Source organism: Mobula birostris, chromosome 16 (assembly GCF_030028105.1).
Source record: "Mobula birostris isolate sMobBir1 chromosome 16, sMobBir1.hap1, whole genome shotgun sequence".
Classification (NCBI taxonomy): Eukaryota; Metazoa; Chordata; class Chondrichthyes; order Myliobatiformes; family Myliobatidae; genus Mobula; species Mobula birostris.
This window is the reverse complement of record NC_092385.1, coordinates 14748349-14756933: the sequence shown is the minus strand read 5'-3', so window position 1 is coordinate 14756933 and position 8585 is coordinate 14748349.

Here is an 8585-nt window from a genome sequence, read left to right as displayed (position 1 = left end):
TATGCCGCAGGGATCGGTGCTGGATCTGTTGTTGTTTGTGATCTGTATCAATGATAATGTGCTAAACTAAATCAGCAAATTTGCAGATGACACCAAGACTGGAGGCATAGCAGACAGCAAGGAAGGCTATCAAAGCTTGCAGACTGTTCTGGACCAACTGGGAAAAGTATCAGATGTAATTTAATGCAGACACTTTTGAGATGTCGCACTTTGGGAGGACAAACCAGGGTAAGACTTGCACAGTGAATGGTAAAACAAAGGGATCTGGGAATACAGATCAATAATTCCTTTAAAGTGGCACCACAGATAGGATTGTAAAGAGAGCTTTGGCACATAGGCCTTTATAAATCAGGACACTGACTACAGGAGTTGAAATATTATGTTGAAGTTGTATAAGACATCGGTGAGGCTGAATTTGGAATACTGTATGCTTCTCTGGTCACCTACATACAGGAAGGATATCAATAAACTGAAAGAGTTCAGAGAAAATTTACACGGATGTTGCTGGTATTTGAGAATCTGAGTTATAGGAATAGGTTAAATGGGTTCAGACTTTATTCCCTGGAGCGCAGGAGAGTGAGGGGAGAACTTAAAGAGCTACACAAAATTATGAGGGATATTGATTGGGTGAATGCATGCAGACTTTTCACCCCATCAGGTTGTGTGAGACTAGAATTAGAAATCACAGGCTTATAGGGAGAGGTGAAACATTTAAGAGGAATCTGAGGGAGAACTCCTTCATCCAGGAGGTGGTGCAATTGTAGAAGGAGCTGCCGGCAGAGCTGGTAGATGCTAATTCAACTGTAGCATTAAGTAAAGTTTGGAGAGGGAGGTGGGTGAGAGTAGTATGGTCTGTGTGGAGCTGAATGGGGCTAGGTAGAAAACCAGGCTGGTATAGACTAGATGGGCCAAAGAACCCATTTCTGTACTGTCATGCCCTATGACCATCACTGTCTTCCTGGCTTCCGCAGCCAAAGCCTTAACCTTAAGTTTTCTAATCCAATCTCTAAATATCTTTCCTTGCTTTAGACACTGCTTTAAGCCTGCCACTTTGAACAAATGGTCCTCATTTGTCCTGGATGTTAAAATTATGTTTGTCAGTACTGAAAACAGCTTATAAGATATGGAACCCATTCAATCGTACTGACTAAGTAATCTACCTGAGTTAATACCACTTTCTGTGTGTTTGGACCATATCCTTCTAAGCTTTTTTTTAATTCATGTTCCTGTCCACCCCTATTTCCTTTGGCAGCTCATTCCATATTTAAATACAACACAAGTAAACTGTTCAGTAACTGCTCAAAAAGTACATTTATTATCAAAGTATGTATACATGAAACATCCTTGAGATTTGTCTCCTTACAGGCAGCCACAAAACAAAGAAACCCAAAAGAACACAGAACAAAGACCTTCAAACACCCAATGTGCAGAGTGAAAAATAAATTTAGTCAGCAGTTAAATCCTTCCCCCAATTGATCACAATGTGGGATTACTGTATCCAAAAGATTTTCATTCTCAAAGTTTCAACATTTAAACCACTTCCATTGTCAAGTTTTGTCCTTTGAGGCCCAAGGAAAGCCCTTACCAGTATTGACATCTATGTAAAGAAAATTCAGTCCACTGGACTTTCAATCTTGTGGAAATCTGTGTCCTATAAAATACACAGTTTACTCCAAGATTGAAGTAGCACATCCGATCACCATCCACATCTAAACAACCAAAAGATACCTTACATCAGAATGAACCATATATAACCATATAACAATTACAGCACGGAAACAGGCCACCTCGGCCCTTCTAGTCCATGCTGAATGCTTACTCTCACCTAGTCCCATCTACCTGCACTCAGCCCATAACCCTCCATTCCTTTCCTGTCCATATACCTATCCAATTTTCTTTTTAAATGACAAAATTGAACCTGCTTCTACCACTTCTGCTGGAAGCTTGCTCCATACAGCTACAACCCTCTGAGTAAAGAAGTTGCCCCTCCTGTTACCCCTAAACTTTTGCCCCTTAACTCTCAACTCGTGTCCTCTTGTTTGAATCTCCCCTACTCTCAATGGAAAAAGCCTATCCACGTCAACTCTATCTATCCCCCTCATAATTTTAAATACATCTATCAAGTCCCCCCTCAACCTTCTACGCTCCAAAGAATAAAGACCTAACTTGTTCAACCTTTCTCTGTAACTTAGGTGCTGAAACCCAGGTAACATTCTAGTAAATCTTCTCTGTACCCTCTCTATTTTGTTGACATCTTTCCTATAATTCGGTGACCAGAACTGTACACAATACTCCAAATTTGGCCTCACCAATGCCTTGTAAAATTTTAACATTACATCCCAACTCCTATACTCAATGCTCTGGTTTATAAAGGCCAGCGTACCAAAAGCTTTCTTCACCACCCTATCCACATGAGATTCCACCTTCAGGGAACTATGCACCATTATTCTTAGAACCTTCTGTTCTACTGCATTCCTCAATGCCCTATCATTTACCATTTATGTCCTATTTTGATTAGTCCTACCAAAATGAACTTAAGTAGAAGGCCATAACTTCTCCATTTCAAATAAAGGCTCTCTCTTCCACCTCACTTCCTCTTTCTGGCCTTATGAGCTGCAGATGGGAAATACTAACCACTGCTCTATGAAATCTCTTTTTCTGTTGAATAACAAAAGCCTATTCAATATGCTCCAATTATAGTTCATAGGATATTCTCTGTTCTGACTGGTATACTCATTTAGTAATCGGACTCTCATTAGGTCATGAGTACAAAACTGCACAGTCATCGTTTGGACTACTTCAAGTTACCAATTTATAAAAGGTAAATGGCATTTGCAACAATACAGGCTTGAAGCTGTGCATGTGGCTTTTTAAAAAACATTTTTGTTGTTCTGAATTTAAATACTTAGCTACCAGGCCAAATAGAATAGAATCACATCTGCAGAAGAGCAAAGTACCTCAGAGTTCTGCCAACACGGAATCAAACCACTTAAGCATGTGCAATTCTTCAATAAAGATAGAATTAAATGTCAATTGGAAGCAAAACTGATTGATTTCTGGAGTTTTCCTACTCATTCTGAAAGGCCCCGATAGAGTGTACGTGGACAGGATGTTTCCCATGATGGGGGAGTCTAATACCAGAGGACACAGCCTCAGAATGGAGGGACTTACTTTTAGAATGGAGATGAGAAGGAATTTTTTTTTTAAGCCAGAGAGTGGGGAAGCCATGGAATTCGATGTCACAGGTGGCTGTGGAAGCCAAGTCATTGGGTATATTTAAGGCAGAGGTTGATAGATTCTTGATTAGTCGGGGCAAGAAGAGAAACAGTGCAAAGGCAGGAGATTGGGGCTGAGAGGAGAAAATGCATCAGCCATGAGGAAATAGTGAGCAGACTCAATGGGCCAAATGCCTAATTTTGCTCCTATATCTTATGGTCATTCTCATGAAATCAGTTGTATGGATGTGATATACATCCTGGGGCTGCGGGAGGCAAAGGGGGAGATTGCTGTGGCTCGTGCTGAGATTACTCAGACTTCCCTTGACACAAGTGAGGTACAAGGTGACTGGCGGACAGCAAACATTTCCCTCCTTCAAGGCAGGCAGCAAGGAAAACCTTGGCAACTATAGACGTGTGAGCCCAACAGCAACAGGGAAGATACTGGAAAGATAACGGGAGAGGATCAATGATCATTTGTAAAGATAGGGACCAATCAGAGACAGCCGACAGGGTTTTGCCAGAGGCAGGTCCTGTCTGATCGATTAGATTGAATTCTTTGAAGAGGTAATAGTATATTGATGAGGACAGGGCAGTAAATCATAGTGCCATGCAGGGTCGGATTTAGTGGGGTCGGGGCCCCTGGGCTGGAGGCCCTGATGGGCCCCTGCCGACACCGTAAAATGCTGCTGTACCAAGCAAAAAACAGGCAAGAACAAGAGCAAAGGTTGTACTGGTCTAAATATTGAAGCTGTGGACCAAGACATTGGTTTAGTACAATACGTAGGCTATAAACTTACAGGCCTTAAGAGGGAGGACAGGAAGTATTGCAGATTCTTAGTTTGAAGGACAGCATCTAAAGCACTCAAAAATTGACCTAGGCTTAGTTGGCTTAGTAACGTTATGAGGGAGATGAAATATGATGTACCCAATCTTAAATCTTTATTTAGCTATTGCTGCACATACCATAGGCCTTATTTCTCAAACAGTGCCAAAGCATTTTTATCTGGGTATTTTTCTCAACCGTGTGTTCTGAAAAAGTAAAATGGAAATGAGACACCAAAAGGCCAAGGGAGATGGCACCATGGCAAACTAGGAAACCTGACAATACTCCAACAATCTTTTTGAAAAATAAGATCTAGCACATACTAACCTATTGCTGTGCTGTATGGCTTGCAGAGTAAAGACCACTTCTTACTTACTAGGTATGTAAACAGTCAACTATTAGCCTATTGCCACAAAAACAGGAACAGCACTGACATACAAGCTTAGATATTTACAAAGTCAGCTGCTTGTTTTTCAAAATTAAAGCCCAGTTCTTCTGGATTTCTTCAAGCAGCAAAGTCCTTGATCAGATCACTAGAATCCAGTTTCCGAACAAGATCACTTTCAAGTGACATCAGATTAAGATGATTCAGCCTGTCCTGTCCCATTGTGGACCTGAGCCTATTCTTCACTAGCCTGAGCTTGGAGAAGGATCACTCACCACTTGCACTTGTGACAGCAAGAGTCAGGTAAAGCCTCAAAGCAATGCTTACATTTGGGAAGATGACCTGCAAGTTCTTTTTTTCTCTGAGGAAGCATAAAAGCTCTGTTGCGGATGAAATATCTTTGTCACTTACAAATTCCCTGAAATGGACAATCTTCTCCACCAAGTCTAACTCCAGGTCAGCTGAGTAGCTGCTTTGAAGATCAGATGCTCTCTTGAGCAGATCTTGTACAGAGAGAGAAGGGATATTGTTTAGGATGCCAAATGTGTTGTTAAGGTCATTATATGATGCAAATCTGCCATCAATTTCTGCAAGTAATCTATCCATCACGACCAAAAAAACAGTAGCTGAAAAATTTTCTCTGGCTGACAAGCCAACATCGGGTGTTATGGATTCACCCAGAAAGGCTTTATGTTTTCTTTGTCATTGGGTGTCTTCTTTGCACACTTGCGAGACTGTTGGAGACATAGTTTTAGCCTGGGTCTCAAAAGTATCAAATTGATCACGCAAGCCTGCTATGTATCCCTGTGGTGATCTCACCAAATCCACAGCATTATACAGGTCTAGATTTACAGCTTGCAATGCAACACTTGCACTTTCAAAGTGCTGAAGAATGCAATGCCGGTAGAAGGGGAATATAAGAGTCATTTCCTAGATATGTACTCACCATTTACGAGCTTGCGTTTGAAGTGAAATTTGGAGGAAAAAAACGTCTCTGCTGTTTGTATACTTGTTCCGAAGCTTTGATATCCACATCCTTATTCGGGCAGGACTCCGGCCTTTTATTAGCCCAGTATGCTCGAACTGAATCATCTAACGTTTCCTTTCCCCAACGAGCAGGATCAGTGCTGTTAGGATCCTCAGTAGCAGTAACGTTAACATTAATGGCGGCCCGATTTGGTTGTTCGAAGGCCTCTGTGGTCAGGAATCCCAAAGTCATGCTCTCTGCCTCTTCAACGTTAGCTGCTGACTGTGGCAAGGACAGTGATCCTGTGCTAATGCTGGTGCTGTTGAACAAGTCTCCATTTGTCCACCGGTCTCAGACTGTGACAAGAGCCATGGTACTGCTGCATCATCGAGAACAGGTTTAAAAAAATTTGTCAGTTTCAATGTCTTTTTTAATGGTTCTTTCTCACAGTCCTCTTTTTCTTGTTTCTTTTTTCTTTTCTGTGCTCCACTCCCGTATTTTTTTTGTCTACCATGATGATAGCTACCTATTTTGGGCCCCTCTGCAGCTCTAGCCCCTGGGCTGCAGCCCAGCCTAGCCCTGCCGCCATGGTTAGAGTGATGCTATTACAGCTTGGGGCAATCCGGACTTTGGAGTTCAAATCTGGTGCCATTCTTTGGCAAAACCTTTTGTTAATGTTTCATAACTTCAAAACATTAAACTAATTCAAAGGAAGACATGGGAATCCAGGAATGTGGATCTAACTTCGTGTTTACTTTAAGACAGATGCGCTTAAATAACATGGTAGCATGACAACATATGTAATTCATGTATTTTTTACATATAACCTGTAATTATTTAAACGAACAAGAATGCTTCAAACATATATACAAGGCTACTCAAATATTGTGTGGGCACGTGGCCAAGTGGTTAAGGCATTGGACTAGTGACCTGAAGGTTGTGAGTTCGAGCCCCAGCCAAGGCAACACGTGTTGTGTCCTTAAGCAAGGCACTTAATCACACATTGCTCTGCGACGACGCTGGGTCCTAATGCCCTTCCCTTGGACAACATTGGTGTTGTCGAGAGGGGAGACTTGCAGCATGGGCAACTGCTGGTCTTCCATACAACCTTGCCCAGGCTCTGCGCCCTGGAGAGTGAAGACTTTCCACGCACAGATCCATGGTCTTGCAAGACTAACAGATGCCTTCATTATTACTCAAATATTACTGAAATATTAAATACACTACACCTTTGATAAGGTCTTACAAGGAAGGCTAGCTCAGAGGGTTAGAGCCCATGGGATCCAGGGCAAGTGGGCAAACTTGAATCACAATTGGCCTGGCAGTAAGGAGAAAGAGGGTGATGGTAGAGATCCACTTTTGTCATTAGCATACAGTTTGCAGTTTGTGATATGTGAGCAACAGATGAGGAGACACAATCAGCAAATTAATAGATGACTTAAACATTGGTGTAGTTTATGGTAATGTGGGAATCTTAAGCTGCTGATGATTATTACGGTTTTAGAGAGATGGGCTGAAAAATGGCAGATGGCATTTAATTCAGACAATGCAAGGTAGTGCATTGTGGGAGTTTTAATGAGGCTTCAATAAGCACAATGGATGGCAAAGACTTGGGGAATACTGTGGCAACTCGGAGTACAAGCCCATAGAACTTTGAAGGTGACAACACAAATAGATAGCATGGTTAGGAAAGCACAAGGGAAATTGGTATTCATTAGTTGGGGCACTAAATAGAGAAGTAGGGAGGTTATGTTCCAACACAATAAACCCTGGTCAGACCTCAGCTGGAGTTCTCTGTGGTCATCAAAGAGTGGGAGACACACATACTAGGAACTCAATTGGTCTGGCAGCATCAATGGGGGGAAAATGTACAGCTAATGTTCCGGGCAGAGACCCTTCATCAGAAAGGATAGGATGGTCACAAGATAGTACAGTGCAGATTCACCAGGATGGAGCAGTTGCATTATGGGGAGAGACTGGAGAATCCAGGTCTTCCCCTCCTGAAGCACAGGAGGGACATCACTGAGGTATAAAGTTGTGCTTGGGCAGGGATAGGCCCCGTAGGAAAACTTCCCTGCATACCAGAGGTAGAAAACAACTAAAGATCACAAGTTTAGGGTAAGGGGAAGAGATTTAGAGGGCATGTGAGGGTGATTTACTTCACTCTGAGAGTGGCAAGTACCTGAAATGCATTGCTTGAGGGAGTAATTGAAGCTGGGTCACTGACAGCATTTAAGTAGTGTCTAGATGACTTTGGTTCTGTGGATAATGTGCTGAGCAACAGGGTTAATACCAAAAGTGCCCACTGATTGGCATGGATGAGTTTAACTTGGTTCTTTTCCACACCACACTTATGGTTCTACAATCAGAGTCGTGCTACTCTGTCAGTCATCTGAGTAATAATTAACAATGGAGTTCTTACCCAAGTTGCTTCAACGGCACCTCCTGAGTCCCCTATGCCACCACTGGACATGACAAAAGCAGAAGACACATGGGATCATCATCAAGACATTCATACACCATTCTGACCTGGAAATATCTTGCCATTCATCATCGTGTCTAATGCCTGGAATTCCTTCTCCAACAACATTGTGGGTGAAATCTTACCATCACTTTAAGGCCAATCAAGGAAATACTGGATTTGCCAGCAATGTCCGGTTGTTGAAAAATGCTTAAATAAAGTGAAGATGAGATTCTATTAGCTATCAATAGACAAGGACATATTTCCATCATGTCTCGCTCCACACAGCTTCTTTGGATTATGACTGATCTTTCTTTTAACTTACAAAGAGGACTTGATATAGGTCTCTTGTTCAAGAAAGAGACTGACTTCTTTTTCCTCTCTAATCCAAAACTTTTGTTGCTTTTCACACCATTCTCTGCTTCCTTTATTAATTCCCCAATTTATTTATTGAGATCCAGCGCAGAATAGGTCCTTCTGACCCTTTGAGCCAGCAATCCCCGATTTAATCCTAGCCTAATCACAGGACAATTTACAATGACCAATTAACCTAGCAACCTGTAAATCCTTGGACTGTGGTAGGAAACTGGAGCACCCAGAGGAAACCTATACAGTAATGGGGAAAATGTACAAACTCCTTGCGGACAGTTGAGTCACTGGCACTATAAAGCATTGTGCTAACCATTACACTACCACTTGTAAATGTTCACAATATTCAAGGATTTGTCAGT